Source organism: Oncorhynchus keta, chromosome 23 (assembly GCF_023373465.1).
Source record: "Oncorhynchus keta strain PuntledgeMale-10-30-2019 chromosome 23, Oket_V2, whole genome shotgun sequence".
NCBI classification, from domain to species: domain Eukaryota; kingdom Metazoa; phylum Chordata; class Actinopteri; order Salmoniformes; family Salmonidae; genus Oncorhynchus; species Oncorhynchus keta.
Genome location: NC_068443.1, coordinates 22,161,746 through 22,189,712, shown reverse-complemented (window position 1 = coordinate 22,189,712; position 27,967 = coordinate 22,161,746). Strand labels below are relative to the sequence as shown.

Below are 27,967 nucleotides of genomic sequence, written 5' to 3'. Positions count from 1 at the left end.
TTGTTCTCTATCTGAAGATCTCTCTGTGTAGCTCTTTCAATCTCTATTTCACACTCTTCCTCCACCTCCCTCACACTAGTTCTCTCCTCTGTGTAGCTCTTTCAATCTCTATTTCACACTCTTCCTCCACCTCCCTCACACTAGTTCTCTGCTCTGTTTAGATCTTTCAATCTCTATTTCACACTCTTCCTCCACCTCCCTCACACTAGTTCTCTGCTCTGTGTAGCTCTTTCAATCTCTATTTCACACTCTTCCTCCACCTCCCTCACACTAGTTCTCTCCTCTGTGTAGCTCTTTCTCTCTTTACCACTTTCATTCTCTCTCTCTCTGCCTGTTCCCCTCTGATTAGACTTCCCCTCTTTGGTTATTTTCTTTATATCACTCTCCCTCGCTCTCCTTCCTTCCCCCCTCCCTCCCTCTGTCAGTGCCACTGCATTCACATGGCCCCAGCATGTGACAGGGCGCTGAGCCAGAACACCCCGGATGCCATGCCTGCAGTTGCCTCAGCCTCCCTCCCTCTTTGCCTGCCGTTCAGCCGTTTCAACCAGGCCTCATTACATTTTAAACAAAACAAAACAAGGAAAGAAGGCAAGGTGAGAGAAGAAGAGAGCGCAAGCCACCAGAAGCACGTGGAGCCAGGGAATGTTCAAAAGCATTACAATCCCATTCATTCATTCACTCCTCTTCTCCTCTCCTGTCCTCTGGTCACTCGTGTTCGGAAGGTCTCACGGGGACATCTAGAGTAGGGCTGGCACGGCCGAAGGCCGTCGTGAAAATACAATTATCGAGATAACTTTAAAAATATCTATATATAGTACCAGTCAAAAGTTTGGACACCTATTCATTCCAGAGTTTTAGTTTATTTTTATGATTTTCTGTCTTGCAGAATCATAGTGAAGACATCAAAACTATGGAATATCATGTAGTAATCATCTAGTATCATAAACATAAAGTGTTAAACAAATCTAAATATATATTTTTAAAGGGGGGGTTCTTCAAATTAGCGACCCTTTGCCTTGATGACAGTTTTGCACACTCTTGGCATTCTCTCAATCAGCTTCATGAGGTAGTCACCTGGAATGCATTTTTTAAAATGTAACCTTTCTTTAACTAGGCAAGTTGGTTAAGAACAAATTCTTACTTACAATGACAGCCTACCAAAAGGAAAAATGCCTCCTGCGGGGACGGGGCTGGGGTGAGAAAAAAAATCAAAATAAACACTACATAAAGAGAGACCTAAGACAACAACATAGCAAGGCAGCAACACAACATGACAGCAACATGGCAGCAACCCAACATGGTACAAACATCATTGGGCACAGACATCAGCACAAAGGGCAAGGTAGAGACAACAATACGTAAATCAGCCTCAACTGTCAGTAAGAGTGTCCATGATTGAGTCTTTGACTGAAGAGATTGAGATAAAACTGTCCAGTTTGAGTGTTTGTTGCAGCTCGTTCCATTCTCTAGCTGCAGCAAACTGAAAAGATGAGTGACTCAGGGATGTGTGTGCTTTGGGGACCTTTAACAGAATGTGACTGGGAGAACATATGTTGTATGTGGAGGATGAGGGCTGCAGTAGATATCTCAGGGGGGACTGAGGGGGGAGTGAGGCCTAAGAGGGTTTTACAAATAAGCATCAACCAGTGGGTCTTGCGATGGGTATAACAGAGATCACCAGTTTACAGAGGAGTATAGAGTGCAGTGATGGCAAATCTGATGGCCGAATGGTAAAGAACTATCTAATCTAGCCGCTCGAGAGCACCCTTACCTGTCGATCTATGAATTACTTATCCGTAATCTAGCATGGCTAGGATGGTCATCTGAATCAGGGTTTGTTGTCATCTGGGGTGAAAGAAGAGTGATTACGATGGAGGAAACCAAGTCTAGATTTAACTTTAGACTGCAGATTTGATATGTGCTGAGAGATGGACAGTGTACCGTACTCCCAAGTACTCCCAAGTACTTGTATGAGGTACCTCAAGCTCTAAACCCTCAGAGTTTGTAATCATACCTGTGGGGAAAGGGGCATTCTTCTTACCAAACCACATGACCTTTGTTTTGGAGGTGTTCAGAACAAGGTTAAGGGTAGATAAAGCTTGTTGGACACGAAGAAAGATTTATTCTAGATCGTTTAACATAAAATCCGGGGAGGCGTCAGCTAAGTATAAGACTGTATCATCTGCAAATAAATGGATGAGAGCACATCCTACTGCCTGAGCTATGTTGTTGATGTAAATTGAGAAGAGTGTGGGGCCTAGGATCGAACCTTTGGGTACTCCCTTGGTGACATGCAGTGGCTGAGACAGCAGATGTTATGACTTTATTAAAAAAAGTAGCATTGTTTGTTTTCTTCCTGTATTGAACACAGATAGACCCGCCTACAATTTGATTGATTATTAACGTTTAAAAATACCTAAAGTTGTATTACAAAAGTAGTTTGAAATATTTTGGCAAAGTTTATAGGCAACGTTTGAAATATTTTGTAGTGACGTTGCGTTTTTTTGGAAGCTGTTTTTCTGGATCAAACGCTTCAAATAAATGGACATTTGGATATATATGGACGGAATTAATCAAACAAAAGGACCAATTGTGATGTTTATGGGACATATTGGAGTGCCAACAAAAGAAGCTCGCCAATGGTAATGCATGTTTTATATTTTATTTCGGCGTTTTGTGTACCGCCTGCAAGGTTGAAATATGCTACCCTCTTTGTTTACTATTGTGCTGTCATCAGATAATAGCCTCTTATGCTTTCGCCGAAAAGCCTTTTAAAAATCTGACATGTTGGCTGGATTCACAACGAGTGTAGCTTTAATTGAGTATCTTACATGTGTGATTTAATGAAAGTTTGATTTTTATATCATTTTTAAAAAATTTGCCACGCTGCATTTTCCCTGTTTTTTGCCCAAGTGGGACACAACCGTCCCCTAGTCTCAAGAGGTTGAGCTCCTTTTAGTACCTCGGACTCCGTGACCGCCTGCAGGTAGAAACTTTGTAGCGGGGCAGGGGAAAAGGAGGGAGGAGCATCGGGGCTAGTCGCATTATAAGGGGTGGTAGATGAGGAAATGTTGGACGGGCAAGGAGGTATGGCTGAGTAAAATGGGAATCCTGACTTAATGAAGTGGTGATTAAAGAACTCAGCCATGTGCTTCTTGTCAGTAACAACCACATCCTCAACATTAAGGGACATGGGCAGCTGTGAGGAGAGTTTATTCTCCAGGTCTTTAACCGTTTTCCAGAACGTACGTCTTGGGGATAGACCTACAGAGAGAGAACTGCTCCTTAAAGTAACTTTGGCCTTTCGTATAGCCTGAGTGCACTTATTTCTAATATGCCTGAACGAGAGCCAGTCAGCCTGAATATGCAAGTGCCTAGCCGTTTGCCAAATGCAATTCTTGAGGTGGAGTAACTCTGACAGATCACAGTCGAACCAGGGGCTGAACCTGTTTTTAATTATCATGTTCTTTATGGGGGCATGTTTGTTAAAAATACCACTGAAAATATTAAAAAAGAAGGTCCAAGCGTCTTCCACAGAGGGGATCATGCTGATTCTATACCATTTTACAGAGGTCAGTTCATGAAGAAAGGCTTGCTCATTAAAGTTTTTTTTACCAAGGGTCTGTGACTAATCAGGACAGGACATTTCACTGAGCAGCCATTACGAACACAGGCTGTAAAACAGTGATCACTAAGATATCAGTCTGGTGTTTTCTGTAATGACCTATCAGGATTATTTGTAACGATAACATCGAGGAGAGTAGCCTTTTCTGGGTGTATGGAGTCATACCGTGTGGGATTGGTAATAATCTGAAAAAGATTTAGGGAGTCCCATTGCCTTAAGACTTGGTCAGGTGGTTTAAGCTTGTCCCAGTTTAGGTCACCTAGCAGGACAAATTCAGACTTAGTGTAAGGGGCCAGGAGAAAGCTTAGGGCAGGTAGGGTACAGGCCGGTGATGATGGAGGACGATAGCACCCAGCAACAGTCAACAAAGAGCTATTTGAAAGTTGAATGCTTAAAACCAGCAAATCAAATTGTTTGGGGACAGACTTGGTGGAGACAACCAAGCACTTAAAGTGAACCTTGGTAAAGATTTCCACTCCCCCACCTTTGGAAGATCTGTCTTGCCGAAAAAGGTTATAACCAGAAAGGTTAACATCAGTATTCAAAACACTCTACCTTAACCACATCTCAGTACTGACCAACACATCTGGATTGGAGCTGTGAACCCACACTTTAAATTGATCCATTTTAGGTAATAAGCTTCTAGTGTTAACATGCAGAAAACCCAGGCTTTACGAGAGCAGAAATCAGTGAAGCAGATATGAGAGCACAAGTCAGAATTGGGGCTAGCATATGGTATGCCTTGTTAAAAGTTAATTTGTGGAATTTCTTTCCTTCTTAATGTGTTTGAGCCAATCAGTTGTATTGTAACAAGGACATAAAAGTCAGTCAATCTGCAAAGTTTCATGAACTTTGAAAGTTCCTTCAAGTTCAGTCGCAGAAACCATGAAGCGCAATGATGAAACTGACTCTCATTAGTACCACCACATGGAAGGAAGACCCAGAGTTACCTCTGCTGTAGAGGATAAGTTCATTAGAGTTTCCAGCCTCAGAAATTGCTGCCCAAAAAAATGCTTCAGAGTTCAAGTAACAGACACATCTCAACATCAACTGTTCAGAGGAGAACTGCCTTCATGGTCGAATTGCTGCAAAGAAACCATTACTAAAGGACACCATTGAGAAGAAGATACTTGCTTGGGCCAAGAGACCCGAGCAATGAAATCTGTCCTTTTTGGTTTGACGAGACCAAATTTGAGATATTTGGTTCAAACCGCCATGTCTTCGTGAGACGCAGAGTAGGTGAACGGATGATCTCCGCATGTGTGGCTCCTGCCAAGAAGCATGGAGGTGTGATGATGTTGGGGTGCTTTGCTAAAGGGCTCGAAATTGATCTTAGGTGCATCCTTTTCCATTGATCATCCTTGATATGTTTCTACTACCTGATTGGATGCTGCCGTTCTAGGCAGAGTGTCTGTGTCCTTTTGCCCATCTTAATCTTTTATTTTTATTGGCCAGTCTGAGAGATGGCTTTTTCTTTGCAACTCTACCTCAGGCCAGCATCCCGGAATTGCATCTTCACTGTTGACGTTTAGAAAGGTGCTTGCGGGTACTATATAATGAAGCTGCCAGTTGAGGACTTGTGAGGCGTCTGTTTCTCAAACTAGACACACAAATGTACTTGTCCTCTTGCTCAGTTGTGCACAGGGGCGTCCCACTCCTCTTTCTATTCTGGTTAGAGCCAGTTTGCTCTGTTCTGTGAAGGAAGTGTAGTACACAGCGTTGTACGAGATATTCAGTTTCTTGGCCATTTCCCGCATGGAATAGCCTTAATTTCTCAGAACAAGAATAGACTGACGAGTTTCAGAAGGAAGTTCTTTGTTTCTGGCCATTTTGAGCCTGTAAATCGAACCCACAAATGCTGATGCTCCAGATACTCAACTAGACTAAAGAAGGCCAGTGTTATTGCTTATTTAATCAGAACAGCTGTTTTCAGCTGTGCTAACAACCTGCAAAAGAGTTTTCTAATGATCAATTAGCCTTTTAAAATGATAAACTTGAATTAGCTAACACAAATTGCCATTGGAACACAGGAGTGATGGTTGCTGATAATGGGCCTCTGTGCACATATGTAGATATTCCTTAAAAAATCATCTGTTTCCAGCTACAGTAGTCATTTACAACATTAACAATGTCTACACTGTATATCTGATAAATGTTAATGGACATTTTATTTTTCAAAAACTATGACATTTCCAAGTGACCCCAAACCTTTGAATGGTAGTGTGTGTATATATACATACATTTGCAAAAAAAAAATGTTGCTTGGTCACTGAGGTATTATCTGTAGATTGATGAGGGATTTTGTTTAACCTATTTTAGAATGAGGCTGTAGAAAAATGTAAATGGTCTGTTAACAAACCAAACATTCAAATACAGTTATAGAAGGTAAAGTAATATCCCAAACTGGTCCGTGCATCAATACTGTTATATCGTAAAATAATGTATACCGCTCAGCCCTATCGGAGGGGCTGGGTTAAAAGCGGAAGGGGAATTTCAGTTGGATTCTGTTTGCAATTGACCCAATAAAGTAATCTTAATCTCTCTTAATCTCATAGAGGCACATTGATCAGGTGTAAATAATGGTTTGGGATCGGTGTCCCTCTCGCTGTTGATTGGGTCAGTGGGTTTGTGACACTACACCAAAACAATATAATAGCACAAGTTTAGTAGGGATTGTGTTGTGTTTATAGTGTAAGTGCGACAGGTGTAGGCTATGCAGTGTATTCTACTGCCTCTCCTGAAACCACAGACACAGAGACAGATACAGATAGTTTCAATGGCTTTGTTAACCTTTGGATATGTGACCTAACTCACTTATCAGGCCCTCAGTGCCGCTGGTCGCTCTGACAGACACACACACACACACACACACACTAGAGATTGAATGGGTTGCGAGAACAAACTACAGTTCCAGGGGCAGAGAGTTCATACAGTAGTTACGTCAGAGGTGGCAGGTGGGAGGAGCTATAAGAGGACGTGCTCATTGCATGGCTGGAATAGAGTCAAATACGTTGTTTCCATGTGTTTCGTACCTTTCCATTGATTCCATTCCAGCAATTAAAATGAGCCCGTCCTCCTGCAGTTGGACGTTTATATACACCTTAGCCAAATACATTTAAACTCAGTTTTTCACAATTCCTGACATTTAATCCTAGTAAAAATTCCCTGTCTTAGGTCAGTTAGGATCACCACTTTATTTTAAGAATGTGAAATATCAAAATAACAGTAGAGAGAATGATTTATTTCAGCTTTTATTTCTTTCATCACATTCCCAGTGTGTCAGAAGTTTACATATACTCAAATAGTGTTTGGTAGCATTGCCTTTAAATTGTTTAACAAAAAATGTGATTTATTTTGGCCCATTCCTCCTGACAGAGCTGGTGTAACCGAGTCAGGATTGTTGGCCTCCTTGCTCGCACACTCTTTTTCAGTTCTGCCCACACATTTTCTATAGGCTTGAGGTCGGGGCTTTGTGATGGCCACTCCAATACCTTGACTTTGTTGTCCTTAAGCCATTTTGCCACAACTTTGGAAGTATGCTTGGGGTCATTGTGCATTTGGAAGACCCATTTGCGACCAAGCTTTAACTTCCTGACTGATGTCTTGAGATGTTGCTTCAATATATCCACATATTTTTCCTCTCTCATAGTGCCATCTATTTTGTGAAGTGCACCAGTCCCTCCTGCAGCAAAGCACACTCACAACATGATGCTGCCACCCCTGTGCTTCAAGTTTGGAAAGGTGGTCTTCAGCTTGCAAGCCTCCCCCTTTTTCCTCCAAACATAACGATGGTCATTATGGCCAAACAGTTCTATTTTTGTTTCATCAGAACAGAGGACATTTCTCCAAAAAGTACAATCTTTGTCCCCATGTGCAGTTGCAAACCGGAGCCGAGCTGTTTTTGGAGCAGTGGCTTCTTCCTTGCTGAGCGGCCTTTCAGGTTATGTCGATATAGGACTCGTTTTACTGTGGATATAGATAGGTCCTTTGCTGTTGTACTGGGATTGATTTGCACTTTTCGCACCAACGTACTTTAATCTCTAGGAGACAGAACGCGTCTCCTTCCTGAGCGGTATGACGGCTGCATGGTCCCATGGTGTTTATACTTGCGTACTGTTTGTACAGATGAACATGGTACCTTCAGACGTTTGGAAATTGCTCCCAAGGATGAACCAGTGGAGGTGCACAATTTTTTTCTGAAGTCTTTTTTTTTCTGAGCTGATTTCTTTAGATTTTCCCATGATGTCAAGCAAAGAGGCAGTGAGTTTGATGGTAGGCCTTGAAATACATCCTCAGGTACACCTCCAATTGACTCAAATTATGTCAATTAGCCTATCAGAAGCTTGTAAAGCCATGACACCATTTTCAGGAATGTTCCAAGCTGTTTAAAGGCACAGTCAACTTATTGTATGTAAACTTCTGACCCACTGGAATTGTGATATAGTTATTTTAGTTATAATTCACTGTATCTCCTCCCACCAGCCTTGTCTGAGTTACATAAATACAGTGGTGTGTGTATGTGAGTGAGAGACATACTGCCCTGAAACTGCTTTGCTTGATGTGTTTTGTCTCTACCAATTTGTCCTTTGTGCTGTTATCTATGCCTAACATTGTTTGTACCATGTTTGTCCTACTCCCATGTTGTGTTGATGTTGTTGCTTCCGTGTTGTCATGTTGTGTTGCTCCCATGTTGTGCCATTGTTATGTTGCTATCATTTTGTCATGTGTTTTCTACCGTGTTGTGTTGTCATATTTTTTGCTACCATCTTGTGTTGCTGCCATGTTGTGTTATGTTTTGCTGCCATGCTGTGTTGTTTTTTTACTGTTGTGTTGCTGCCATGTTGTTGTCAATTTGTGTTGCTACCATGTTGTGTTGCTGTCATGTTGTTGCTACCATGTTGTGTTGTGTTTCTGCCATGTTGTGTTGTCATTTTGTCTTGCTGTCATGTTGTGTGGCTACCATGTTGTGTTACTTTCATGTGGTGTTTTCATGGTGTATTTGCTACCATCTTGTCATCATGTGCATTTTGTCCTACATTTTTATTTTGATATCCTCGCCCCCAGCCCCACAGAAGGTCTTTTGTGAATTTGTCCTTAATTGACCTGCCTGGTTTAATATTTTTGCATTAAAAAAATATATATCTATATTTAAGCTTTATTTAACTAGGCAAGTCAGTTAAGAACAAATTCTTATTTACAATGATGGCCTACCCCGGCCAAAGAACATTTAATACTCAGCTGTTGCTGCTGGACGTGTTGTAAATGGACAGCTCTTTGTCCCCATAGTGTTAAAGTAACACATGACAACGTTACAGCATTACATCCAGTAGGTAGGTAATAGGTTACATGAACCTACAGCTCTGCAATGATTGCAGACTCGCAGAAGACTTGGCAGACTTCCTTTCCCTGCAACGTTTTACGGAAATAGAAAGAGAGAGAAGATGGCATACAAAGGGAGACAGTGGGAAAGTGAAAGATATTAAGACAAAGATGACCAGGGAGAAAGGGAGTGAGAGGTTGAGGACAGAGACGAAGAAAGACAGCAAGAGTAGCGGCAGTCCAGCGTCTGAATGTGAAATGTCTCCGCTCTGTTTCTGTCAGCCACCAGCAGCTATTATTAATGCAGCACTGCAACTGAAAAGGGAAACCCAGGACCATATAACAGCTACAGACAGGCAGGAGTCACCCAGCGCCAGGTAACTAATCACTGAATGCATACGGAGGGACGTACACCCATACACACACATACAGACGCAAGGACACAGACACAGATGCATGGGCACACACCGACAAGCACCCACACATACACATGCACACACACGTACCATACACACAGGAAGTTGGAGAGAAGGAACGACAGTCTGAGGTCATCTTATATAGGGATTAGAGAGAGAAGTCTGGCCCGGCCTCACCCCTCACCCCTCTGCTCTCACGCTACACCCTCCCATGGTGCACTCCCTTGGGGGTCCGATGCCACCAGGGTAAACCAAAACGGCACTCTGTGGGAGGGCTATTGTATCCTATCTCAAGACAACAACAACAAGTGTTACCCCTCTCTCTCTCTCTTGCTCTCTCTCTCTCTCGCTCTCTCTCTTGCTCTCTCTCTTACTCTCTCTCTCTCTCTTGCTCTCTCTCTCTCTCTCTCTGAAGCTCTGTAAATAACCCACAAAACAGTACACCCACAAGACCTTGAAGAGGTGATATGGGACTGGGTTGTTGAGCTAACTAATGACTAGCTAATGAGCATGTTGAGTGGCAATGTGGGTGGTGAGGTGACATAGTGACACTGCTAACTAGATGGTGATGCTGAATGATCCATCTGGCATGTTGCATTTCTGTCTCCATCTAATGTTCTGAAGTGACCTATATAGCCTATACCTCGTTCTATATGCTGTGTGAAAGTGGCCTATATATCCTATACTTTGTTCTATATGCTGTGTGAAAGTGGCCTATATATCCTATACCTCGTTCTATATGCTGTGTGAAAGTGGCCTGCACACTATATCCTATACCTCGTTCTATATGCTGTGTGAAAGTGGCCTATATACCCTATACCTCGTTCTATATGCTGTGTGAAAGTGGCCTATATATCCTATACCTCGTTCTATATGCTGTGTGAAAGTGGCCTATATATCCTATACCTCGTTCTATATGCTGTGTGAAAGTGGCCTATATAGCCTATACCTCGTTCTATATGCTGTGTGAAAGTGGCCTGCACACTATATCCTATACCTCGTTCTATATGCTGTGTGAAAGTGGCCTATATATCCTATACCTTGTTCTATATGCTGTGTGAAAGTGGCCTATATATCCTATACCTCGTTCTATATTCTGTGTGAAAGTGGCCTGCACACTATATCCTATACCTCGTTCTATATGCTGTGTGAAAGTGGCCTATATATCCTATACCTCGTTCTATATGCTGTGTGAAAGTGGCCTATATATCCTATACCTCGTTCTATATGCTGTGTGAAAGTGGCCTATATATCCTATACCTCGTTCTATATGCTGTGTGAAAGTGGCCTATATATCCTATACCTCGTTCTATATGCTGTGTGAAAGTGGCCTGCACACTATATCCTACCCTCAATGTTCTCTCACTATTATATTCATTATGCAGTGTTGGAGAGGAAGCTGTCTAATGCTACATAAACAAGAGTTGAGCTACTCAACTGCCCTATGAGACGAACAGACAGAACTTGTAGGAGTCAAAGTTTGAAGTAAATGTTTGTCACTGGCTAGGTTTTCACTCAATTTGTGGCAGAATTTCATACAAATGTTCTAAAACCTGCATTAAAAAAAATGCACATTTTCCCACCAGAGATGTTTCCATCAAATAGACTTTCGATACAGTTACATATCACAATGTTATTTTAGATGATATTAAATCAATACTTTGACTTCAAGTATCAATTTGTAAAAAATATATACAGTACCATTCAAAAGTTTAGACACACTTACTCATTCAAGGGTTTTTCTTTATTTTCTACATTGTAGAATAATAGTGAAGACATCAAAACTATGAAATAACACATGGAATCATGTAGTAACCAAAAAAAGTGTTAAACAAATCAAAATATTTGTTAGATTTTAGATTCTTCAAAGTACCTACCCTTTGCCTTGATGACAGCTTTGCATTCTCTTGGTATTCTTTCAACCAGCTTCATCTGGAATGCTTTTCCAACAGTCTTGAAGGAGTTCTCACATATGCTGAGCACTTGTTGGCTGCTTTTCCTTCACTCTGAGATCCAACTCATCCCAAACCATCTCAATTGGGTTGAGGTCGGGTGATTGTGGAGGCCAGGTCATCTGATGCTGCACTCCCTCACGCTCCTTCTTTGTCAAACAGCCCTTACACATGCACAAACAAGCACACACAGATTACACACACAAACACACAGGCCTCTGTCACTGAAGACTATGCTGAGAGGTGTGTGTGTGTGTGTGTGTGTGTGTGTGTGTGTGTGTGTGTGTGTGTGTGTGTGTGTGTGTGTGTGTGTGTGTGTGTGTTCAAAGGGCTTGTGTTTCAAATGTAAAGTTTCATAACATGCTCGTTGCATAACAGTGGGAGTCAGGAGAGGGGAGCACACACATGCATCACACGCACATCACATCAACCTCCCACACTTTCATTGGAGGGAATCACTGAGGAAAATCCTCTTTTACAACCACATTTCAACCAGTTGTAATGATGTCACAGTAAACAGCTGTAATGATGTCATAGCAACCAGATTATCTCTCATGTTCGCACGCTCAAATTGGGATTCAGAACACTGTTCAGGGAATGCACGACTGTTTCAGTATCTCAGAAAATCTCGATCAGTACACACCTAATACACTACCGTGTCAGTTCAGGCACTCCTAATCGGACTACTTTACTTGATCTAGATTGATGGTCACTGAAAAGGTTCCCTTCACCCTCAGGAATATTCTGAAGAATAGACATTAGGTATATAAAAGAGCTGGTTGATCTGACGTTTTTGTACAGTATTTGAATTATAAATAGTGCTGGAAGGGACTGAAAGGTGCCTCCCTGACAACTTTATTTGTCACATGCGCCGAATACAACATGTGTTCACCTTACTGTGAAATGCTTACTTACAAACCCTTAACCGACAGTGCAGTTCAAGAAGAGTTAAGAAAATATTGACCAAATAAACTAAAGTAAAAAATTATCAAAAGTAACACAAAATAGCAAAGCAACATGGGGTTCCGGTGCCGAGTCAATGATTGGGGGTACCGGTGCCGAGTCAATGATTGGGGGTACCGGTGCCGAGTCAATGATTGGGGGTTCCGGTGCCGAGTCAATGATTGGGGGTACCGGTGCCGAGTCAATGATTGGGGGTACCGGTGCCGAGTCAATGATTGGGGGTTCCGGTGCCGAGTCAATGATTGGGGGTACCGGTGCCGAGTCAATGATTGGGGGTTCCGGTGCCGAGTCAATGATTGGGGGTACCGGTGCCGAGTCAATGATTGGGGGTTCCGGTGCCGAGTCAATGATTGGGGGTTCCGGTGCCGAGTCAATGATTGGGGGTACCGGTGCCGAGTCAATGATTGGGGGTACCGGTGCCGAGTCAATGATTGGGGTACCGGTGCCGAGTCAATGATTGGGGGTACCGGTGCCGAGTCAATGATTGGGGGTTCCGGTTAGCCGAGGTCATTTGTATATGTAGGTAGGGGCGAAGAGACTATGCACTATAGACGGACTACTATATTTTAAATGTTTCCCCTCTTCCTCTGGATGGAATAGAACTAGAATATAATCCTGTGTGTGTTCTCCAGTCCCACTAGTCAGCCATGAAGTTGAAGTCTGTAGCATGACATCCCTATTCTCTGCCTACTTCTTCTAAATGGACATAGATACATACTAGGTCAGGGAGGCCAAGTGTGTGTGTGGTAGGTATCCACGTTGTGCGTAAGTCATTGCTGTTAAATAAAGGGGTAGCCTAGTGGTTAGAGTGTTGGACTAGTAACCGAAAGGTTGCAAGTTCATATCCCCGATCTGACAAGGTACAAATCTGTCGTTCTGCCCCTGAACAGGCAGTTAACCCACTGTTCCTAGGCTGTCATTGAAAATAAGAATTTGTTCTTAACTGACTTGCCTGGTTAAATAAAGGTTAAAAAAAATAATCAGTAAACGTGAAAGTGGGCCAAAGGCTGGAGTCGAACAAAGATTATTCAGCACTACACAACACTCTGGCTTCCATGTCGTCTCCCAGGCAGGAACTCACCCCCATTCGGCCCCTACTGGCACTGCACTGACCTGCTGGGAAAACACCTCCACTGGAATAACAGGAGTCTGTTCTGTACTCTAACATGGAACCCAAACCAGCTGCCCCCTAGTGGCCACTGCACTGACCTGCTGGGAAAACACCTTCACTGGAATAACAGGAGTCTGTTCTGTACTCTAACATGGAACATAAACCAGCTGCGCCATCGTGCGCCATCATGCATACATTTATTTTGTCCCCCTACACCAAACGCGATCACGACACGCAGGTTAAAATATCAAAACAAACTCTGAATCAATGACATTCATTTGGGGACAGGTCGAAAAGCATTAAACATCTATGGCAATTTATCTAGTTAGCTTGCACTTGCTAGCTAATTTGTCCTATTTAGCTAGCTTGCTGTTGCTAGCTAACTTGTCCTATTTAGCTAGCTTGCTGTTGCTAGCTAATTTGTCCTGGGATATAAACATTGAGTTGTTATTTTACCTGAAATGCACAAGGTCCTCTACTCTGACATTTAATCCACACATAAAACCAAAGCCAACCAAATCATTTCTAGTCATCTCTTCTCCTTCCAGGCTTTTTCATCTTTGAATTTATATGGTGATCACATCTAAACTTCCATAGTATTAAAACAAAGACCGGCAAAACAGTTCGTCTTTCAATCACCCACGTGGGTATAACCAATGAGGAGATGGCACGTGGGTAGCTGCTTCTATTAACCAATGATGAGATGGGAGAGGCAGGACTTTCAGCGTGATCTGCGTCAGAAATAGGAATGACTTCTATTTTAGCCCTTGGCGTCGCAGAAGCTCATTGGCGCACGCGAGTAGTGTGGGTGCAATAATTGAATAACATGGATTTCTACATTTATTTTTCGATGCTCGCATACGTGTCCGGTCTGGTCAGCATGTAAGGGTAATGTTTTGATTGTGAATGTTCTGTTGATCTGGATGTCATTTGAACAGTTTCAAAGTTAACTTTCTGTATATTGCTTATCTATTGTTTCTTTGTACTGAATTCTAGTAAATGTATTTGTTTTGCATGTGAGTGCGCATATGTGTGTCTTCCTCATCAAACGCTGGATCTGAGTTGAGTCACCAGGATTCCTCCATGACATCCATCAAATCATTAATCATCCTCCTCTGTCCTCTTGATTAGACATGGAGGTTTCATGGTCACCTGCGCCATGGCAAATTGTCCCCTGCTCCTGTGGTAAGAGAGGAGAGGAAAGGGAAGAAGAGGAGGGGAGTAGAGAGTGGGGAGGCGAGAGCAGGGGGAGAGAGGGGAGGGGAGAGTGGGGGGGGGAGGAGAGGAGAGGAGGGGAGCACAGCAGAGGGAGGGGAGCAGTGCAAAGGGAGGGGAGGGGAGAAGAGAGCAGAGGGAGGGAGGGAGGGAAGTGAGGAGGGGAGAGGGGAGCAGAAAGACAGGAGAGGGGAGAGGACAGGGGAGAGGGAAGCGAAGAGGGGAGGAGAGGGAAATGAGGAAAGGGGAGTGGAAGAGAGGAGAGGGTAAAGGGGAGCGGACAGGGAAAAGGAGAGGGGAGAGGGAAAAGGGGAGGAGAGCAGAGCAGAAGAGAAGAGAAGAGAGGAGAGGGAAAGGGGAGCAGAGAGTAGGGAAGCGGGGATGGAAGCGGAGAGGGGGGAAGGAAGAGGAGAGCAGAGCAGAGAAGAGAGGAGAGGGAAAAGGGAGGGGAGGGGAGCAGAAGAGAGGAGAGGGGAGCGGAAAAGGGGAGCGGAGAAGGAAGAGGAGAGCAGAGGGAAGAGAGGAGAGGAGAATACTGGGGTTGCAGGGGAGAGGAGAGGAGAATACTGGGGTTGAAGGGGAGGAGCAGGGGAGAGGAGAGGAGAATACTGGGGTTGAAGGGGAGGAGCAGGGGAGAGGAGAGGAAATGAAGGGGAAACAGGAGGAGAGGAAGGTCTTTTGGATGGCATCCTAGAACATGTCTAGAGACGCTCTGAGCTGACAGTGATGCTCCCTGGCTGTAATGCTGTTCTGTCTGTGTGACAGGAGACGGGAGCTGTCAGAGCACTAAACCAAATGTCACTCAGCCTAGCCTAGAGAGACTGGGGCAGTTGTCAATGCTCTCCCAAAGAAAATAAATGCACACGTGCAAACACACACACACACTAGCATTATAGGCAACCCCCTGTAAATGTTCTGTACAGACTCTTTGTGCGAGAACATCTGGGAACTTTTAAAGAGGATGTCTAGGGGATTAAGAAGCTACTAATGAAGGATTATGGCTTTTAGAAGCTATGAAATTGTGAAGTCACAGACCTCTCAGACCCTGTTGAAAATCACTCCCTAAAAGCAATAGTGTCTCCCTAACGGTTGCCTACTTACTTAGCTATGTACTAAGTACTAGACACACACACACACAGTATGATAGATAGTCCTGAAGGTGCACACACACACAGTGCAGTATGGTGGATAGTCCTGAAGGTTGTCCCACGGTTGTGGGAAGGTTGTAAGATGTTGCACCAGCCCACCAGGCTGGCAGATGGGAGGAGGTCAGTATAATAGCGCTACCTTGGCCCACACGCTAATTGTCCCTAGCAGCCTGTCACCTTGTATGGTCTTCACGACAGCTACGTGTGCGCGTGTGTGTGTCCTACCTGAGCGCACACCCAGCACTGACAGCGGTTTTTCACAGAGAGGGAGGACCCTCTGTCTGTCTCTGCCCTGCTCCCTCTGTCCATCGCTCTCTCTATTCAAAGGGCTTTATTGGCATAGGAAACATGTTTACATTGATAAAGCAAGTGAAATAGTGAAATAAACCATTTTAAAAATGAACAGGAAACATTACACTTACAAAAGTTCCAAAGGAATCGAGACATTTCAAATGTCATATAATGGCTAAATAGATAAATATGGGTTGTATTTTCAATGGTGTTTGTTCTTCACTGGTTGCCCTTTTCTTTTGGCAACAGGTGCTGTGATGGCACACTGTGGTATTTTACCCAATAGATAGGAGTTTATCAAAATTGGATTTGTTTTTGAATTGTTTGAGGGTAATATGTGTCTCGAATATGGTCATACATTTGGCAGGATAGGATGTGTATCTGAGTATCCACTTCATTTTGTGGGCAGGCATGGGGACATAGGCAGACCTGGTTCTCAAGAGGAGGCAGGCTATGGCGGCGTCTCTCAATAGCAAGGCTATGCTCACTGAGTCTGTACATAGGCAAGGATTTTCTTAATTTAGGCTCCGTCACAGTGGTCAGGTATTCTGCCACTGTGTACTCTCTGTTTAGGGCCAGATAGCATTCCAATTTGCTATGTTTTCATTATTTCCAGTGTGTCAAATAGTTAACTTTAAATGTCTTTCTGTCCTGGGGCTCTGTGAGGTCTGTTTTTGTTTGTGAACTGATCCCCAGAACCAGCTGGCTGAGGGGACTCTTCTCTACATTAATCTCTCTGTAGGTGAGGGTTTTGTGGTGGAATGTGTGGGCGTCACTTCCTTTTAGGTGGTTGTAGAATTGAACAGCAATATTCTGGATGTTGAGAACTAGTGGGTATAGTCCTCATTCTGCTCTGCATACATTGTTTGCGGTTTGCGTTGTACATTAAGTATATTTTTGCACAATTCTGCATACAGTCTCAATTGGGTGTTTGTCCCATTTTGTGAATTATTGGTTGGTGAGTGGGCCCCAGGCCTCACAACCATAGAGGGCAATGGGTTCTATTACTGATTCAAGTAATTTTTGCCAGATCCTAATTGGTATGTCGAATGTAATGCATAGAAGGCCTTTCTTGCCTTGTCTGCACTGTTCTAGTGCCCTTGCCAATTCGTTGATATACATGTTGAAGAGGGTGGGGCTTAAGCTGCATCCCTGTCTACCCCATGGCCTGTGGAAATAAATGTGTTTTTTTAAATAATTTTAAACACACACTTGTTGTTTGTGTACATGGATTTTATAATGTGGCATGTTTCCCCCCCAACAACACTTTACATCAATGTGCATAGCAGACCCTCATACAAAATTTAGTCAAGTTTTTTTTTTTTAAATCAACGAAGCATGTGAAGACTTTTGCCTTCGTTTTGGTTTGTTTGTTTGTCAATTAGGGTGTGCAGGGTAAATACTTGCTCTGTCATACGGTAATTTGGTAAAAAGCCAATTTGACACCAGTTAGTTGAGGTAATATGTACATGAAGGTAGAGTTATTAAAGTGACTATACACAGATGATTACAACCGAGAGAAGCAGTGGTGTAAAAGAGGGGAGCAATGCAAATAGTCTGGGTAGCCTTTTGGTTAGGTGTTCATGGAGAGGTTGTTGTCCTGGCACCACACAGCCAGGTCTCTGACCTCCTCCCTATAGGCTGTCTCATTGTTGTCGGTGATCAGGCACTGTTGTCATCATCAAACTTAATGATGGTGTTGGAGTCGTGCCTGGCCGTGCAGTCATGAGTGAACAGAGAGTACAGGAAGGGACTGAGCACACACCCCTGAGGGGCCCCTGTGTTGAGGATCAGCGTGGCGGATGTGTTGTTACCTACCCTTACCATCTGAGGGTGGCCCAGGATCCAGTTGCAGAGGGATGTGTTTAGTCCCAGGGTCCTTAGCTTATTGATGAGCTTTGAGGGCACAATGGTGTTGAACGCAGAGCTGTAATCAATGAATAGCATTCTCACATAGGCATTCCTTTTGTCCAGGTGGGAAATGGCAGTGTGGAGTGCAATAGAGATTGCATCATATGTGGATCTGTTTGGGCGGTATGCAAATTGGAGTGGGTCTAGAGTTTCTGGGATAATGATGTTGATGTGAGCCATGACCAGCCTTTCAAAGCACTTCATGGCTACAGACGTGAGTGCTAGTCATTTAGGCAGGTTACCTTAGTGCTCTTGGGCACAAGCACTATGGTGGTCTGCTTAACATGTTGCTATTACAAACTCGGACAGAGACAGGTTGAAAATGTCAGTGAAGACACTTGCTTGCAGTACACGTCCTGGTAATCCATCTGGCCCTGCGGCCTTGTGAATGTTGACCTGTTTTAAGGTCTTACATCTGCTGCGGAGAGCATAATCACAGTCTTCCAGAACAGCTGGTGCTCTCATGCATCTTTCAGTGTTATTTGCCTCGAAGCAGGAATCAGGAGGATAGAATTATGGTCAGATTTGTCAAATGGTGGGTGAGGGAGAGCTTTATACGTACAGTTGAAGTCAGAAGTTTACATATACTTAGTTTGGAGTCATTAAAATTAGTTTTTCAACCATTCCACAAATTTCTTGTTAACCAACTATAGTGCTGGCAAGTCGGTTAGGACATCTACTTTGTGCATGACACAAGTTTACATACACTAAGTTGACAGCTTGGAAAATTCCAGAAAATACTGTCATGGCTTTAGAAGCTTCTGATAGGCTAATTAACATCATTTGAGTCAATTGGAGGTGTACCTGTGGATGTATTTCAAGGCCTACCTTCAAACTCAGTGCATCTTTGCATGACATCATTGGAAAATCAAAGGAAATCAGCCAAGACCTCATATTTATTTATTTTTTAGACCTCCACAAGTCTGGTGCATCCTTGTGAGCAATTTCCAAACACCTGAAGGTACCACGTTCATCTGTACAAACAATATTACGCAAGTATAAACACCATGGGACCATGCAGCCATCATTACACTCAGGAAGTAGACGCGTTCTGTCTCTTAGAGATGAACATACTTTGGTGTGAAAGTGCAAATCAATCCCAGAACAACAACAAAGGACCTTGTGAAGATTCTAGGGGGAACCGGTACAAAAGTATCTATATCCACAGTAAAACAAGTCCTATATCGACATAACCTGAAAGGCCGCTCAGCAAGGAAGAAGCCACTGCTCCAAAACCGCCATAAAAAAGCTAGGCTACGGTTTGCAACTGCACATAGGGACAAATATCATACTTTTTGGAGAAATGTCCTCTTGTCTGATTAAACAAAAATAGAACTGTTTGGCCATAATGACCATAGTTATGTTTGGAGGAAAAAGGGGAAGGCTTGCAGGGAAAGAACACCATCCCAACCGTGAAGCACGGGGGTGGCAGCATCATGTTGTGGGGGTGCTTTGCTGCAGGACAGGCTGGTGCACTACACAAAATAGATGGCATCATGAGGGAGAACAAATATGTGGATATATTGAAGCAACATCTCAAGACATCAGTCATGACGTTAAAGCTTGGTCCAAATGGGTCTTCCAAATGGACAATGACCCCAAGCATACTTCCAAAGTTGTGGCAAAATGGCTTAAGGACAACAAAGTCAATCAAGGTATTGGAGTGGCCATCACAAAGCCCTGACCTCAATCCCATAGAAGATTTGTGGGCAGATTTGAAAAGGCGTGTGCGAGCGAAGAGGCCTACAAACAGGACTCAGTTACACCAGCTCTGTCAGGAGGAACGGGCCAAAATTCACCCAACTTACATTTACATTACATTTAAGTCATTTAGCAGACGCTCTTATCCAGAGCGACTTACAAATTGGTGCATACACCTTATGACAACCAGTGGGGACACAACTTATTGTGGAAAGCTTGTGGAAGGCTACCCAAAACAAAATGGTTGACCTAAGTTAAACAATTTAAAGGCAATGCTACCAAATTCTAATTGAGTATATGTAAACTTCGGACCCACTGGGAATGTGATGAAAGAAATAAAAGCTGAAATAAATTATTCTCTCTACTATTATTCTGACATTTCACATTTTAAAAATAAGTGGTGATCCTAACTGACCTAAGACAGGGATTTTTTACTTGGTTTAAATGTCAAGAATTGTGAAAAAACTGAGTTTAAATGTATTTGGCTAAGATGTATGTACACTTCTGACTTCAACTGTATCTCTGTGTGTGGAGTAACAGTCATCCAGAGTTTTTTCCCCTCTGGTTGCTCATTTAACCTGCTGTTAGAAATTTGGTAAAAACAGATTTAAGTGTCCCTGCATTAAATTCTTCGGTACTAGGAGCGCCACCTCTGGGTGAGCGTTTTGTTGTTTGCTTGCGTTTTGTTGTTTGTTTATGTCAGACTACAGCTCATTCAATGCTGTCTTAGTGCCCGCCTCAGTCTGTGGTGGTATGTAAACAACTACGAAAAATACAGAAACTCTCTTGGTAGATTGTGTGGTCTACAGTTTATCATGAGATACTCTACCTCAGGTGAGCAATAGCGCGAGACTTCCTTAGATATTGTGCACCAGCTGTTATTTACCAAAATATATAGTCCACCGCCCCTTGTCTTACCTATTCTTTCCTGCCGGTGCAGCGTATAACCCGCCAGCTAGCTGTATGTTGATAGTGTCGGGAGAGAGGGATGTTGTTTTTTTTTTTACTGTTTTCCAGAAGTGGTTAGAGTCTATGGATTCTTCAATTACATTGATTTGATTTCCGATGTGCTGTTCCTTCATTTTCCGTACTCTATTTCGGTTTTGTTTGTGATTCGCCATAGTGAAGGCGTAGGGTCTGGGTCTTTATGTTTTTGGTTGGCTAGGTTTGTTCATTTCTTTAGGTGTTTGCAGTCTTCATCAAACCATTTGTCATTGTTATACATTTTTGCCGTTGTTCTGTTTGAAATTCTTAGATTTGAGAGGGAAGTTGAGAGGTCAAATATATTGTTTAGGTTTTCTACTGCCAAGTTTACACCTTCACTATTACAGTGAAATGTTTTGACCAGGAAGTTGTCTAAAAGGGATTGAATTTGTGGTTGTCCAATTGTTTTTTGGTAGGTTGCCATACTTCTTTACTTGCATCTATAGCATTTCTTAATGTTATTCAGTTCCTTTGGCTTTGATGCCTCAATTTCTTTTTCACTCTCCCTCATATGTTGACTGTTACTCACTTCCTCTCTTTCTTACCTTCTTCAAAATCTCATTACTCCTTTTCACTGTCAGTGGTGGAAAACAACAGTCATCAAACATAGTTTGATGATAATAAAAAGCCTCTGAAGGATGTACTACAGTAGCTGTATTATTTTGAACACTCTTCGACAGTGATGCGTCTCTCCCGCTCCTCAGCAGTGAGAAAGGCCTTGATACAACACCTCAGATCATATCAATCTCATACATGAGGACAGAGGATGTCTCTCGCCAGCTCCTCAGCAGTGAGAAAGGCCTTGATACAACACCTCAGATCATATCAATCTCATACATGAGGACAGAGGATGTCTCTCTCTAGCTCCTCAGCAGTGAGAAAGGCCTTGATACAACACCTCAGATCATATCAATCTCATACATGCGGACAGAGGATGTCTCTCTCTAGCTCCTCAGCAGTGAGAAAGGCCTTGATACAACACCTCAGATCATATCAATCTCATACATGCGGACAGAGGATGTCTCTCTCCAGCTCCTCAGCAGTGAGAAAGGCCTTGATACAACACCTCAGATCATATCAATCTCATACATGAGGACAGAGGATGTCTCTCTCCAGCTCCTCAGCAGTGAGAAAGGCCTTGATACAACACCTCAGAACATATCAATCTAATACATGAGGACAGAAGATGTCTCTCTCTAGCTCCTCAGCAGTGAGAAAGGCCTTGATACAACACCTCAGATCATATCAATCTCATACATGAGGACAGAGGATGTCTCTCTCTAGCTCCTCAGCAGTGAGAAAGGCCTTGATACAACACCTCAGATCATATCAATCTCATACATGAGGACAGAGGATGTCTCTCTCTAGCTCCTCAGCAGTGAGAAAGGCCTTGATACAACACCTCAGATCATATCAATCTCATACATGAGGACAGAGGATGTCTCTCTCTAGCTCCTCAGCAGTGAGAAAGGCCTTGATACAACACCTCAGATCATATCAATCTCATACATGAGGACAGAGGATGTCTCTCTCCAGCTCCTCAGCAGTGAGAAAGGCCTTGATACAACACCTCGGATCATATCAATCTCATACATGAGGACAGAGGATGTCTCTCGCCAGCTCCTCAGCAGTGAGAAAGGCCTTGATACAACACCTCAGATCATATCAATCTCATACAGGAGGACAGAGGATGTCTCTCTCCAGCTCCTCAGCAGTGAGAAAGGCCTTGATACAACACCTCAGATCATATCAATCTCATACATGAGGACAGAGGATGTCTCTCGCCAGCTCCTCAGCAGTGAGAAAGGCCTTGATACAACACCTCGGATCATATCAATCTCATACATGAGGACAGAGGATGTCTCTCGCCAGCTCCTCAGCAGTGAGAAAGGCCTTGATACAACACCTCAGATCATATCAATCTCATACATGAGGACAGAGGATGTCTCTCTCTAGCTCCTCAGCAGTGAGAAAGGCCTTGATACAACACCTCAGATCATATCAATCTCATACATGAGGACAGAGGATGTCTCTCTCCAGCTCCTCAGCAGTGAGAAACACCTTGATACAACACCTCAGATCATATCAATCTCATACATGAGGACAGAGGATGTCTCTCTCCAGCTCCTCAGCAGTGAGAAACACCTTGATACAACACCTCAGATCATATCAATCTCATACAGGAGGACAGAGGATGTCTCTCTCCAGCTCCTCAGCAGTGAGAAAGGCCTTGATACAACACCTCAGATCATATCAATCTCATACATGAGGACAGAGGATGTCTCTCGCCAGCTCCTCAGCAGTGAGAAAGGCCTTGATACAACACCTCGGATCATATCAATCTCATACATGAGGACAGAGGATGTCTCTCGCCAGCTCCTCAGCAGTGAGAAAGGCCTTGATACAACACCTCAGAACATATCAATCTCATACATGAGGACAGAGGGTGTCTCTCTCCAGCTCCTCAGCAGTGAGAAAGGCCTTGATACAACACCTCAGATCATATCAATCTCATACATGAGGACAGAGGATGTCTCTCTCTAGCTCCTCAGCAGTGAGAAAGGCCTTGATACAACACCTCAGATCATATCAATCTCATACATGAGGACAGAGGATGTCTCTCTCCAGCTCCTCAGCAGTGAGAAACACCTTGATACAACACCTCAGATCATATCAATCTCATACATGAGGACAGAGGATGTCTCTCTCCAGCTCCTCAGCAGTGAGAAACACCTTGATACAACACCTCAGATCATATCAATCTCATACATGAGGACAGAGGATGTCTCTCTCCAGCTCCTCAGCAGTGAGAAAGGCCTTGATACAACACCTCAGAACATATCAATCTCATACATGAGGACAGAGGATGTCTCTCTCCAGCTCCTCAGCAGTGAGAAAGGCCTTGATACAACACCTCAGAATCATATCAATCTCATACAGGAGGACAGAGGATGCATCCCAAAAGGCAAACTATTCCCACAATAGTGCACTACTTTTGACCATGGCACTATATAGGGAATAGGGTGCCATTTGGGGTGCACACTGCTGTAAGAGGCAGCCAAGACCCGGCAGCAGGAGACGGTTGTAGCCTGAACACAAACCCTCCTTTACACTACTTTACCAATACATTTCTCATCTGTCCCGGTCCACAGCACCATAGCATTCATTGTAAGTAAGTGGGGCTTGTTGTCATTCCCAGCCAGGTGTGTGGTGTGTAATATGGGTCAGAGCCCTGTAGTACAGCATGCCCAGGCCCAGTGGTGGAGGTGTCTGTGCTGCAGTGTCTTGTTTCATTAGCAGGTCAGCCTGATTATACGTGTGTAGTGAGGAGGACCGGCGGTAAGGGAAGTGGCCTGGTTATCACACAGGGGAGGGGCTTACACACTTAAATATGAGAAGTTGTTACCGGGTAAGATCTGGGATTAGTTTAAACCTCCCTGCATTACTATGCTTTGTGCCATACAAGGCATGAATATGTGTCTGGATTTGGCCATGTGTCTTGAAGTTAGTGTGTGTTGGGGTGGAAAGGGGAAACGAAGGCCTTTCCTGAGCTTGGTGGAAGGTGAAGGAAGCCGCCCTGAGAAACCGGCAACAAACACCCCAAACACACACCACTCCCTACTCACACACACGTGTCCCAAAGCACCTCAACAGACTCCTAGAACCCCCCACACGCACAAAACCGAGGCCTTGGTGTCCTTTTGACCTAAGGCCTTGCATTGCTTCCATCACCAAGGTCTACCTTTCAGTTGAATATACACCTGGCCTAGGACAACACAGGCAGTTGTCTTTGCTCCGATGGCTCGGTTGGTTAGAGCATGGTTCTTGCATCGCCAGGGTTGTGGGTTTGATTCCAGCATGAGACTAAATGCGACCACTGAATTAGCATATTGTTCTCCGCCAATGGTGATGTCAAGAAGTTTCCACCCCTGGACCCCATGTAAACACTATGCTCACATGGGAGCCCCACACAGCCAGAGTAGTGGTCTGGTCTACACACAGACAGACCCACAAAGCTCTGATGCACATGGAGACGGTTTCCCACTGTCACAGAGTGAGTGAGTGAGTGCTTGCGTCGGTGGGTGGGGACTGTGTGTTTTTGTGTGTTGAGCATGAGTGTATAGGGTGTGTGTGAGGTTTGGGTTGTTTGTGTGTTTTCACATATGCGTATGTGCAAGAGAAAGTGTTCCAGTAAGGCCCCTAAGTACAGTGAGATTGACCATGTGACATATTGAGTCTAAAGCTGATAAATCATTTGTTTATTCCAACAATGTCTCCTCCCACTCGAAAGCTCAAGAATGAAAATGAACTGGGTTGTACTGTAAAGAGGTGAGGTGCATCACAGCATCTCACTTCTGACCTGTAAACCCCAGCTAGTGAGTTACTGGAACACTACCTCTGTACTGTACTTTACCACACGCTCAGTATTTTACCAGGCAGATGTCCATTTGCAAAGTAGGTTATTGATTTGATTTCAACCTGAAAATGAGATCAAAGAATTGAGTTAAGGTCACTGAATAGTAATGATGCAGAGGGAAAACATGCTCATCACAGTAGCTCATTATTCAAACTATTTTGCCCTTTTCTCAGTTTGTTTTTCAGAACATGAGGTCTTCCTCAGTGAATGCATTTTTCAACCTTAGTTTGAATATTCTAATGCTTTAATGTCCCCCTTGATCTCTGACAATATCAGGGCTACTTCAGTATTTTTGTACATGTTTTTTATTCTGGATCCTGGGGTCCAATCACAATAACATACAACACATACCACATTATTACACACTACTCTACCACGACAATACAACACATTATTTGTCTGTACAGCAAGCCTCCTGTGTTAGTCTGTACAGCAAGCCTCCTGTGTTAGTCTATACAGCAGCCTCCTGTGTTAGTCTGTACAGCAAGCCTCCTGTGTTAGTCTGCATGTAAGAGACCGGAGTTGAATTATTCAAAGCTGTAAGAGCTTGTCCTGGTACTTAGTTAGTACTTACCTCGTAGTATGACACTGCCGTCTCTCTCTAGCGCTTTCCCTCTTAGAAAAAAGGGTTCTGTATAAAGGGTTCTATGAGCGAGAGAGTCACAGAAGGGAAATGAACAGATGGATGGATTTATGAAAGGAATAAAGACAGCTCAAAGACTGATAGAACAAATTAGTGTTGAAGTAGAGGAGAGCACCTGTCATCATCCGATCTATAATCTGACTATCACTGTTAGGGGGAAAAAAGCTATTCAGCGCCAAATGCTAACAGAGGGTGGCCTCAGACAAGTCTTCACGCTGCTGACTGTTTAGTGCTTCTGCTAACCCAGCGTTGTGTTGACTGTGTGCTGAGTTTCAGGCTGCTACACTATTAAACTATTCTTATCTCAGTGTTGAGTGTGTGCTTAGAGAGTACAGAGTAAATACAGAGTACAAACACTGAGTGAGAATATATACTGAGTGTACAAAACATTAAGGACAACTTGCTAATATTGAGTTGCATACCCTTTTTACAGCCTCAATTAGTCGGGGCATGGGACTCTACAAGGTGTCGAAAGCGTTCCACAGGGATGCTGGTCCATGTTGACACCAATGCTTCCCACAGTTGTGACAAGTTGGCTAGATGTCCTTAAGGTGGTGGACCATCTTGATACACATGGGAACTGTTGAGTGTGAAAAACCCAGCAGCGTTGCAGTTCTTGAGACAAACCAGTGGCACCTACTACCATACTCTGTTCAAAGGCACTTAAATACACTGCTCAAAAAAATTAAGTCAACACTAAAATAATACATCCTAGATCTGAATGAATGAAATATTCTTATTAAATACTTTTTTCTTTACATAGTTGAATGTGCTGACAACAAAATCACACAAAAATTATCAATGGAAATCAAATTTATCAACCCATGGCGGTCTGGATTTGGAGTCACACTCAAAATTAAAGTGGAAAACCACACTACAGGCTGATCCAACTTTGATGTAATGTCCTTAAAACAAGTCAAAATGAGGCTCAGTAGTGTGTGTGGCCTCCACGTGCCTGTATGACCTCCCTACAACGCCTGGGCATGCTCCTGATGAGGTGGTGGATGGTCTCCTGAGGGATCTCCTCCCAGACCTGGACTAAAGCATCCGCCAACTCTGGACAGTCTGTGGTGCAACGTGGTGTTGGTGGTTGGAGCGAGACATGATGTCCCAGATGTGCTCAATTGGATTCAGGTCTGGGGAACGGGCAGGCCAGTCCATAGCATCAATGCCTTCCTCTTGCAGGAACTGCTGACACATTCCAGCCACATGAGGTCTAGCATTGTCTTGCATTAGGAGGAACCCATTGCCAACCGCACCAGCATATGGTCTCAAAAGGGGTCTGAGGATCTCATCTCGGTACCTAATGGCAGTCAGGCTACCTCTGGCAGGCACATGGCGGCCCCCCCCCCAAAGAAATGCCACCCCACACCATGACTGACCCACCGCCAAACCAGTCATGCTGGAGGATGTTGCAGGCAGCAGAACGTTCTCCAGACTGTCACGTCTGTCACATGTGCTCAGTGTGAACCTGCTTTCATCTGTGAAGAGCACAGGGCGCCAGTGGCTAATTTGCCAATCTTGGTGTTCTCTGGCAAATGAAAAACGTCCTGCACGGTGTTGGGCTGTAAGCACAACCCCCACCTGTGGACGTCGGGCCCTCATACCACCCTCATGGAGTCTGTTTCTGACCGTTTGAGCAGACACATGCACATTTGTGGCCTGCTGGAGGTCATTTTGCAGGGCTCTGGCAGTGCTCCTCCTGCTCCTCCTTGCACAAAGGCAGAGGTAGCGGTCCTGCTGCTGGGTTGTTGGCCTCCTCCACGTCTCCTGCTGTACTGGCCTGTCTCCTGGTAGCGCCTCCATGCTCTGGACACTACGCTGACAGACACAGCAAACCTTCTTGCCACAGCTCGCATTGATGTGCCATCCTGGATGAGCTGCAATACCTGAGCCACTTGTGTGGGTTATAGACTCAGTCTCATGAAAGCACCACGAGCATTCAAAGTGACCAAAACATAAGCCTGGAAGCATAGGAACTGAGAAGTGGTCTGTGGTACCCACCTGCAGAACCACTCCTTTATTGGGGGTGTCTTGCTAATTGCTTGTAATTTCCACCTGTTGTCTATTCCATTTGCACAACAGCATGTGAAATGTATTGTCGATCAGTGTTGCTTCCTAAGTGGGCAGTTTGATTTCACAGAAGTGTGATTGACTTGGAGTTACATTGTGTTGTTCAAGTGTTCCCTTTATTTTTTTTGAGCAGTGTATTTTGTCTTGCCCATTCAACCTCTGAATGGCACACATACAACAGCCGTGTCTCAATTGTCT

The 27,967-nt window shown here is 43.9% G+C and overlaps 1 protein-coding gene across 1 annotated transcript in view; it reads left to right on the top strand.

Moving 5' to 3' along the window:
• The window catches only part of LOC118402003 (PH domain leucine-rich repeat protein phosphatase 1-like), a 76,742-nt gene that overhangs the window by 24,820 nt on the left and 23,955 nt on the right, over positions 1 to 27,967 (top strand). The gene's annotated exons all lie outside the window — the stretch shown is intronic.